At 40.3% G+C, this 9,728-nt stretch overlaps 1 long non-coding RNA gene across 2 annotated transcripts; it reads right to left on the bottom strand.

Annotated features, from left to right (window-relative positions):
• Positions 1-412: 412 nt before the first annotated feature.
• Positions 413-4,729, bottom strand: LOC131236584 (uncharacterized). Of its 2 annotated transcripts, XR_009166796.1 has the most exons (3): positions 4,643-4,729; positions 3,824-3,997; positions 413-448 (listed from the first exon to the last, which is right to left on the bottom strand). It is a non-coding gene; the product is annotated as an uncharacterized LOC131236584 (long non-coding RNA). The 2 variants fall into 2 exon arrangements; XR_009166795.1 differs by lacking the exon at positions 413-448 and having other exon boundaries at positions 3,772-3,997.
• Between the last annotated feature and the right edge of the window lie 4,999 nt (positions 4,730-9,728).

Here is a 9,728-nt window from a genome sequence, read left to right as displayed (position 1 = left end):
TTCTTTGCAAGTTGGGACCATGTGATAAATATCACACGCTGTGTTCGCGCTAAGGAATATTCACATGGGGGCCGTCCTATATCCTGCACACATTCTCCACATTTGTACATGTGGTGCATTTCGCTTGAAGATGAGGCATCCCAAATTAGCATATACATCATTGTGCAATTGTCCACCATGCAACTAGTGCAGGGGACAAAGGTTAGATATGACAATCATGGTTACAAAAGGAACCTTAATGGTTGGTAGTTTTAGTTACAGAAGGAACCTTAATGGTTAATAGTTTTGGAGTTCTCAAGACTAATATGAAGACAGATGAGCCCTAATAAGAGACATGGATTTCAGCTTTTGGGGATGCTCTTGGGAAAGACAGCAACCTCTCGGTAAGATTGAGCAGGAACTCCGGCTGGCCATGCTAATATCCATTTTTTCCATCACAGTTGAGTTGCTGAGCAAAAATTTCACAAAGTTAATCTATGAAGCGTGGCTTTCATGCACCGACGCCTGAAAAAAGGTGGAGTATGAACAACCCATGGAGAAGATTGACTTGATGTTAGAACAAGTCGAGAGAGAGAGAGAGAGAGAGAGAGAGAGAGAGAGAGAGAGAGAGAGAGAGAGCCACATCATAAGAACATAAAAATTCAATATTTTGAAGGTGAAATTTGGAGAGAGAGAGAGAGAGAGAGCCACATCATAAGAACCTATGCAATATGAAACGCACAAGTAGTGCGATATATCCCACATGTTCGATCTGATGAGCATTTTCGAATTTCAATCCTTTTATTTTATGTAAATCATGTTAAATTAGTGTCAAATTGTTACAAATCCATGAATTTTCATGTTTTGCATGAAAAAATCATGGATTGGGAGCTTTGATTTCGAGGAGATGGGCCGTGTTGCTAAAAAAAAAATAAAAAAAAAAATTCAAAATTCCCAATTTCTCACAAATCGTTTACAATCTTTATGTCCAAACATCAAATCAAACATGTATGTAACCTAATTTAGTGATTTTTCTTTTGCTTTTGAATGTATTGCTTGTGTTTCCACACGTTTTATTACATTTATAAATTATATGAATAGACATTTAATATACTTGCATCAATTCAGCTAGACAATGCACATATTAGGATCCCATACAAGGAAGACCTATTATGTATACTTATTTTTTGTAATGTTTTGATTTATAAGTGTGTATTGATGTCTTATTTAACAATCACCGAAGTTTCATTGAAAAATTCAACCAATTTCCCAATGTTTCCCCATGTTTCCAACAATAGCAATACATTCCACGATACAATCGATATATCCCATGTGATAACTGATATGTATCCGTAACTCAAGAATGTGATACGTAATGTGATACCGATATTTCGAACACTGGGTCTAGGAACACTATAAGAGGTCCCGGATCCGATCAGGTTTGGGTACCCATTGTCTTTGGACCTTGGTTTCTAGTTTGGACTAGCTGCCTAGGTTGCTTGGAGGCATCTGCATATTCAGACAAAACCTGATGGATGAATTGGATCTCACGAACATGCGCCAGGATGACACATGCGTGGTGTACATGGGCTCGCTAACGTGGGTGTGGCCTACATAGACCTTAATCAACTACTACACTAATTAATATATATATACAGTATTTATCAAAATAATTAATTTATACATTAACATATAATGTTACTATTAAAATTAATCGGTAATGGCCTGCCTAGAATTTTAACCGGGTCCAAGTGGGTGGACGCAAACCCGAACCCAACATGACACAACTTTGAAGGCCGATACATTGGACACAAACCCCGTGGCTGTTCTAAATGGGGTCCAAATATCAGACTCGAAGCCATTTAGATCAAGATGGGTTCCCTTGACAGCCTACCAAATTTCATGGGTCCCCACTATTTTGTGGTCAACTACTTGAGCATGACATTTCATGTGTGGGAGCTTCATGTGTGGCTGTTTGCTTGGTCTAAGTACACTAAGTGCATTGCACTTAGATGGACTTAAATACACTAGATGAGACCATGATATAGTAGGGTATCTGAAATAGATCAATTACTAAATTGTGTTTCATGTATATACTTTTAATAATTCATAAATAAATAATAAAAAAGGAACATGTTGCAAACTTAGATGCATTTGGACACATCTAAATGCACTTGGATGAACTTAGACATACTGAGATCCATTTTCCACAAGTACAAAGCTTCATATTCAATCTGGGCCTCGTCACTTACCATGATGCCCAATCTAACATAAAGCTTTGTCCGTTTAAAGTTGACCTACAAAATGCATATAAGTGTGACTAAGTTCATCCAAATCACTTAAATGCACTTAAATGAACTTAGACACAGTTAAGATGCATTTTATCAAGCTTGACATACAAAGCTTTGTATTGGATCCAAGCTATTTACATACATACATGTGCATGTGTGATGGAAATGATTCAAGTACCATGAAACTTCTTTCATTGAATCATTTGTGGGTCCCACTACAATATGTTGATGACATGCACTCTGGCGATCAGACGTGTCACCTTCCATTTGGACATGGGACCAAAAATCATACCAATCCATGAGTTAGGTGGGCTAGACGACAAGGAAATGGTAGTGGGGAACACCCACCCTTGATTTCATGGGGCGCCCACCATGTTGTGTATATCCTATGCAATCCATTCACCTTAAGCATGTGCCCTAGATGAAGGGATCCTGCAGCCACCAAGTCATTTTGACACTCTTGTGGGCCCCAAAGATCAATGGTGGGTGTCCCTTGAATTGGTTCATACCATGTGGCCCACCTCAATTTTGGATCGGACTGATTTTAGGGACCCTGACCTATTGAACTAGCACACATCTGATTGATGGGTCGGATGTCATCAACATATCATGGTGGGCCCCACACAACATTTTTGCCATAATTTCGGTGAAAAGGTCCGCATTGAAATAATTTCAACAATTTAATGAGGACATTCATACATAAGAGAGCCCATCTACACGCCATCCATGCCAACATGGCACACGTGTGAGACCCAATCCATCAAATGGATGGGTCCAACTATGTAGATGTCCTTATTAAGCCTGAACCCATGTTCAGAAGACCCATGGGGTTCCCAAAGCAGATTCAAGTCCAAGACTTCAAATTTGGTACCCAGAATTGAACCTGATAGGACCAAAACCTGACTCCTTAAGGCAATTCAGCCAGGTATGGGTACACCAAGACTCGACCTGAACCAGACCCATAAACAGCACCATTGACCACATGTAATTGTTTGGGTAATTACGTACCAGTGGGTTACCTACTAGTTTGTGTAGTCAGCTTCTCAAGCATGACCTTTCATGAGTGTAGCTGTGCTTAGTGATTTTCCTAGCAACTGCCCCTCCATGACCTTAATTTGCCTGCTCACCCATTGGGGTGTGCATGCAATAACTAAGCTATAGGTCAACACTTGGTCAGACTGCGTTGGAAGTGAGTGGTGTCACTTGGGCCCCTACCATGGCCAGTTCCAGGAGCCCAAGTAAAAGAGTAGGCTTGGTGTCTAGTTGGCAGTCGACATAAAACTTTTGCCAATCTACTATTTTGAAGCCAACCTCAAATTGCCAGGAGAGAAATTATAATGACGGTAATGGAATTCAAAATAAAGGATGAGCCACCTCATAACTAGAAGGGACTGATTCTGCATTAGTTCAACTTCAAGGTGCAGTCCACCTTTTGCACCACTTAAATGTCCAACACATGACACATTGGGATAGGAGTCAGATTGCAAGTGAAGTTCACATGTAGTTAATAATTCCTCTGAATTAGATTATTGTTATTGTTTTGTAGTATGTACCTCCAATAGAGGTTTCTTGTCCAAATGTAGAATAAGAGTCTCAAGGGAACAACAACTCTTTAGCAAGTGGGCAATGCCCGGGAGCTCCCATTTACTCAATCCTGTCTTCAGATCCAAGTGTGTGGAATTCATGGATAAAGCATCAAGACCTTGTAACTCCCTTGAAGATAGAAGCTGCAGAAAAAAAAAAAAAAAGAGTAGAAGAAAAGAAAAATGACAACAACAAACAAAAAATACAAACCTTAATGCAAGGTCTACGTCTAGTTACACCCTGATCCATATCTCAACTGGTAGACTGAGTGAAGATACCTCGTTTCAACACTTTGAGGAGTTGGTATCGATCCCTAGTGGGGTGGCTAACAATGGAGCGTGTGTACTGACATGGGGGTATACTAACGTGCTAACCCAAAAAAAACAAAAAAAAGTTCTATGTCTAGTTGCCCACTTCCCATAAGGCATCATGCAGTTCACTCATTCGAAGTGTTTATAACCTGTTTAGTTTAATATACTTATGAACAATGAAACAACTGACTTTTAGAAAGAGATGAGACATCCTACACACCAGGACTTAACATAATCAGTACTGTCAGCAGGCTGCAGCTTGGGCCAACCAAAATCAGTATTTTGAAAGGTCTGGGCAGGACCAGTTCAAAATCCTTGCTCAACTCAACCCAGGCCAAGCCCATTGAGCAGTAATGTTCATCAATATAAGGAAAAAGGTATATGATGGTGGCAGCACTTAGTTTGGCATGAAACAAGAACCCATGCTCCAAAAGAACTCTCAGGGATCATAATAATAAAATGTCCAAAAACACATACCTGAATACACCAACTACATAATTTAAGGTCTTTAACATGTCGAAGATCTTCAAGAAGTCCCTTCAATGAATTGATGTTGCGTTCATAGTGGCAACCATTATAAAGTTCTTCCTCATAATCAATGCTGGCCTCGACGAGAGACTGTAAGTTCTTTATACGATACTCTCTAGGTGGCTTGTTCCCAATTAATTTCAAGGACAACAGATTTGGGGCATAAATCTCAATCTAAGTAGTCATATATCCCATATCATCCAAACCATTTCCAAAAGCAATGTAAAGGTCATCATAATCATGATCATCATAAAAATGATAAACGTCAGAGTCTATAACAGTTAAGCTATGAAGCTGCCGATTTTCAACAAAGATGTCGAGATTCTGTGCAGAGCTGCAGTCTTTGACAACAATGTCTTCCAAGAGTGGACAATTGGAAGTCAAATTTTTTATCTTGTTAGCAGACAATATAATCCGTGCGAGATGGAGAGTTTTGAGAGAGCTAAAACTCGTGGAAGCAGGTGGGTCGAGAGCAACATATGTCAATGATAGCGTCCTTAACAATCTACAGTTAAACATAAACGGAGTCAACTTACGTTCATCATAATCCTCAACCTCTACAAATGTATTACCTTCGCCAGCAAAGGCCAAATCAAGTTCCTCCACATTATGGTCAACTGCAAAATGGATCCATGGACTAACTTGCAGAGGATAGTGGTCTAGTTCTAGAGAATCGAAATGGACACGAAAATACCGAACCTTCGAGCCAGTATGAAGAGATATTGATTTATTGATAAAGGTGGTACTGTATTCGATAGTTCTCAAGATCCTCTCATGAGAGGGTCCGAAGTTGAAATCCATCGTAATGATGGATGTCCATACATATCTCCATCTTCTCGACAAGAAGCTTGTCCTAAGCACATCCTCCATGTGAAGGAAAGATAGGATGTGAAGAAGCAACGAATCAGGTAATTCACTGATCCAATCACAACCATGTTCTTCAAAATTCTTTTCTAGGATGTTGATGTTATTCTCCATTGACTCGCATCTACAGCTTTCCAATTCATCTAAATTTTCGTACCACCTTCAGGTAAATCGCTACATCTGTCGTTGGTCTCCGCCTCTGGCCAATACATTTCGTACCACCTTCTCTTCAACCTTCCCATACTGTTTGTTCTACGTCCTCTGCCATCAGTTTCAAGCTTTTCCTCTCCAACAGAAAATACCACCTGTTAAATTGGCTCAATGACAGATCAACAAGGTCCACACAATGAACTCAATGAGGTACAAGCCATGCTCCACCACTCAACGTTACTTCATCTAATGAGAAAACAGTTTGTGTCCAACTCTAACCATGCCTGTAAGTTCCTTGCAACAAAAATGCCAACGTAAATAGCAAAAAGTACACAACTGGATATGCATTAGTAAAGGCTGCTTTTGGATGTTTGATTAAATTGAATTGCAAGATTCGATTTCGACCGAAGAGTCAGTTACCAAAATGGGGTGAACTCCACACTCTTCATGATGGACTAACCCCCAAACTGCAAGTATTGTTGTTTTCAGTTGTGCAGAATTGCAATTAGGGGTCTTGTTCTCATTACAAACTGAAACGGCACCACCCCATGTTTGTCATTCCTTCGTTATGAATTGAACGAACTTCAATTCAGTACAACTAACCACCACATGCACCCTCATGCTTATAAAACAACGAATTTAAGATGAATGCGAGGAAGTAATATAAGTAGTGCTTTGAGAAGCAAACATGCACACTAATAGCTTATTAGTACGCCTAGAATTAAATGAAAAGGACAAACGTTTAGTTCTGTCATGCAACTACAGAAGCTAACAAGGATTCCATTTTCCAGTACTTATATATGCATTTTTTTCTTCTTCTTTGCCTATTCATGTAGATTCTCTTTGTGTACAAGTCCTTTTGGTTATTTATTGTATTGATCATATGACGAACCCAAGTAGTTAGGATAGGGCTTAGATGATGATGATGATGATGATGATGATGATTGTATCAATTCATATCAAAGAAATAGATGCCTTAACTAAGGCTGTTCAAACAGGCACAAGGTCAACTAAACAATATTCCCGTAGCAATTTGGTTATGGAGTTTGAGTTCAGGGGAGGTATCATGGTATCCCCATCATCAGGTCACCAACTTCCTCAATTTTCCACATTGGGCAATAGTCAACCTCCATACAAGGCCTTAAAATTTTGTGGAGACGTGTTTTTGGTAAATAATCCGCTAGGCGTGGTCCCTGTGACCCCCTTTTGAGGGGTGTTCGGTGACTGGAGGAGGTCAAAGACCAAGAAGTGAGTTATTTATACTAAACATTCTTCTTATGGCCAGATACAATCTCCTGGTCCCATGAGGAAAGGAAAAAAAGAAATTTACATTCTTCTAGAGGCACACATTTTCCTAAAGTTGTAGGGCTATTTTGTTGAGTTCCTTAGAGAGAATTACCCCATACCCCTAGATATTCTCCAACTACCCACATGTGTTGGTTTTAGGGCATAGGTACCCTTTTGTTGAAAGGCCATTTGAGCTTTTCCTAAGAGTGTTGCATGGGTCACTTTGTGCCATAGAGCCTGGTACTTGGACATTGGCTTGAGGCATTTCCTTAGGGCCTGTTTGGCCGGGCAGATTGGATGGGATTGGATGGTATTAGAGTGGATTGCACGGATTTCAAGGTAATGATAGCTGCATCAGTGGATTGGTGCAAGATCTATGGGATTGCTATATCCGGTCTGTTTGGCACGCCCGGCCAATCCAGGAATTAAACCTTCCAATCCCTTTCAATCCCTTGAACTAAACATGTCCCAGGCAATTTTGAAGGGATTAGGGTGGATTGGATGGGATTTAAAGGTAATGATGGTGATGTCACTGAATTGTCTTAAGATCCATGGGATTGCTATATCCCGGAATCAGGATCCCGTGTCTGTTTGGCACGCCTGGCCAATCCCGGGATCTATCTTGCTATATCCCGGAATCAGGATCCCGTGTCTGTTTGGCACGCTTGGCCAATCCCAGGATCTATCTTCCAATCCCTTCCAATCTGCCTGGCCAAACAGGCCCTTGGCCTCTTCTTACCTTTATTGGGGCTTTTTGTGCTAAATGACTTCTTTTGCGATGATGATCAAATCGAAACCTGATTTTAATGCCATAATATAAAGCATTTCTAACCACTCCAGCATTGGTTCTCCATGAAAAGAAAAAGTGTAACAAAATAATTGTATTTGGTTTTCCAATTTCCGGATTTACTATGTTAATCGTATTTGGTTTTCCAATTTCCGGATTACAAAGTAAATTAAGTCATCATATCTTTTCAAGTGCGTTTGGTTAAGAGAGAATAACAACACAAAAAACGAGAGTCCAATACACATATAAAGTAAGTAGGCGGGTAAAAGAAATTGTAATCATTACATTTTTACATACCAAAAGGCCCATTTTCTGGGTGAACCATAACGTAATCATTGCATTCAAATGTGAGTAATGTCACCACACAATTACAAGAGTAAATAAGCATTACCAATTTCCAACCAATTACCGTTGTAATTGGAAAACCAAACAGGCCCTAAGCCATTCATCAAACAGCTACAACAATCATCACCTACCAACTAATATATAAATATCAAACATCTATGAGTGGAAAACTAGAAGATTGGATGAAGCCATTCTCCAAGGGAAAGAACTTGAATCCATTTGACATTAAATAAATTAAATAATTTTTTAAAAAAAGAAGAGAAGATAGGGTTGGGATGATCGGAGTGATGGTAGATCGGGAAAGTCCAACTAGAGGATCCTACTGAATTAGGGCTTTTTTTAAATCTTTTTTTTTTTTTTTTTGTGGATGGTGGTCAGCGTGGACTTTGCAGAAGTGGGCCCCATGATCCAGTGATCAAGACTGCTGACCTGGCGGGCATGATAGTGGATGGACCATGCCAGATGAACGTCTTTTTCAGGCAAGGTCCATCGATAGTGGGGGCCATCGGATGAACGGTCTGGATCATTTGATCAAAGAGGGTTTTTTTAATTAAAAAAAGTCAACATAGAGACAGAGACTAACCTTTTTTTTTTTTTTTTTTTTTCTTTTTTCTTCCTTCTATTTTCCTCTGAGAAAGGGAGGGAGAGAGAAGCGAGAAGCGAAGACGGCCATGGAAGCACACGTGACCACGTGTTACATGTGTGAGAGATCTGGGCCACTCATCATGCAGGTTCTGGTTCAAAATCAGGCTCGCTAACTCATCGGTGGGCGTCCAAATTTCAACGATCATATATAACTAACGGTAAACCTTTGACATGCTTGATTTTCAGGAAAGGACGTGACCACGGAGGGAACAAGCCTGATTAGTGGTCAGGATCTCACACGCTTTTACGATGTTAGCACGTGTTATGCGAACCGCCTCTACCGTCTCCTGCTCTAATCGCGTCAATGTTTCGCGAGATCGTCCAGGATGGACGCTGATTGCGTCCTACCTCCGCCCGGACAGGGCTCTGTGGGGCCCACAGTGATGTAAATGTTTTATCCATGCCATTGATAGATATTTTCAGATCATTTTGAAGTAAAATCCAAAAAAGAGGAGATACAAGGCTTAAGTGGACCACAAAGTAGGGATTGAACTTCCATCATTCAAAACTTCTTAGGAGCTGGAGAAGTTTCGGATCAAAGCTTATATCTGTGTTTTCACTTCATCCACGTCCACATGACCTTATTCGAATAGGTCTGATCGTAAACAAACATCACGGTGGCCTTTAGAAAGGTTTCAACGGTGGGTGTCATTATCGCTGCATCTTACTTTGATGTGGTACACTTTGACATGACTCATTTTTAGGAAAATATCTTAAAATAATCCGAGAAAAGTGATGGACGGCGCGGATAAAATAATTACATCGCGGTATGCCCCACAGAGCCCTGCCACGGATTACGGTACGGGCGGGGGTAGGACGGATTCCGCGTCCGTCTAAGATACGAAGGGCGGGGATTAGGTACAGGCGGAGCTAGGCCTGACACAGTGATGTACAGTCCGTACATTATATTCGTATCATTTTAGATTACTGTACCAAAAATAAGACAGATGCAAGGGT

The sequence above is a fragment of the Magnolia sinica genome, chromosome 1, assembly GCF_029962835.1.
Source record: "Magnolia sinica isolate HGM2019 chromosome 1, MsV1, whole genome shotgun sequence".
NCBI lineage: Eukaryota > Viridiplantae > Streptophyta > Magnoliopsida > Magnoliales > Magnoliaceae > Magnolia > Magnolia sinica.
Note: the sequence above shows the minus strand (reverse complement) of the source record. Positions and strands in the feature narration are given on the sequence as shown.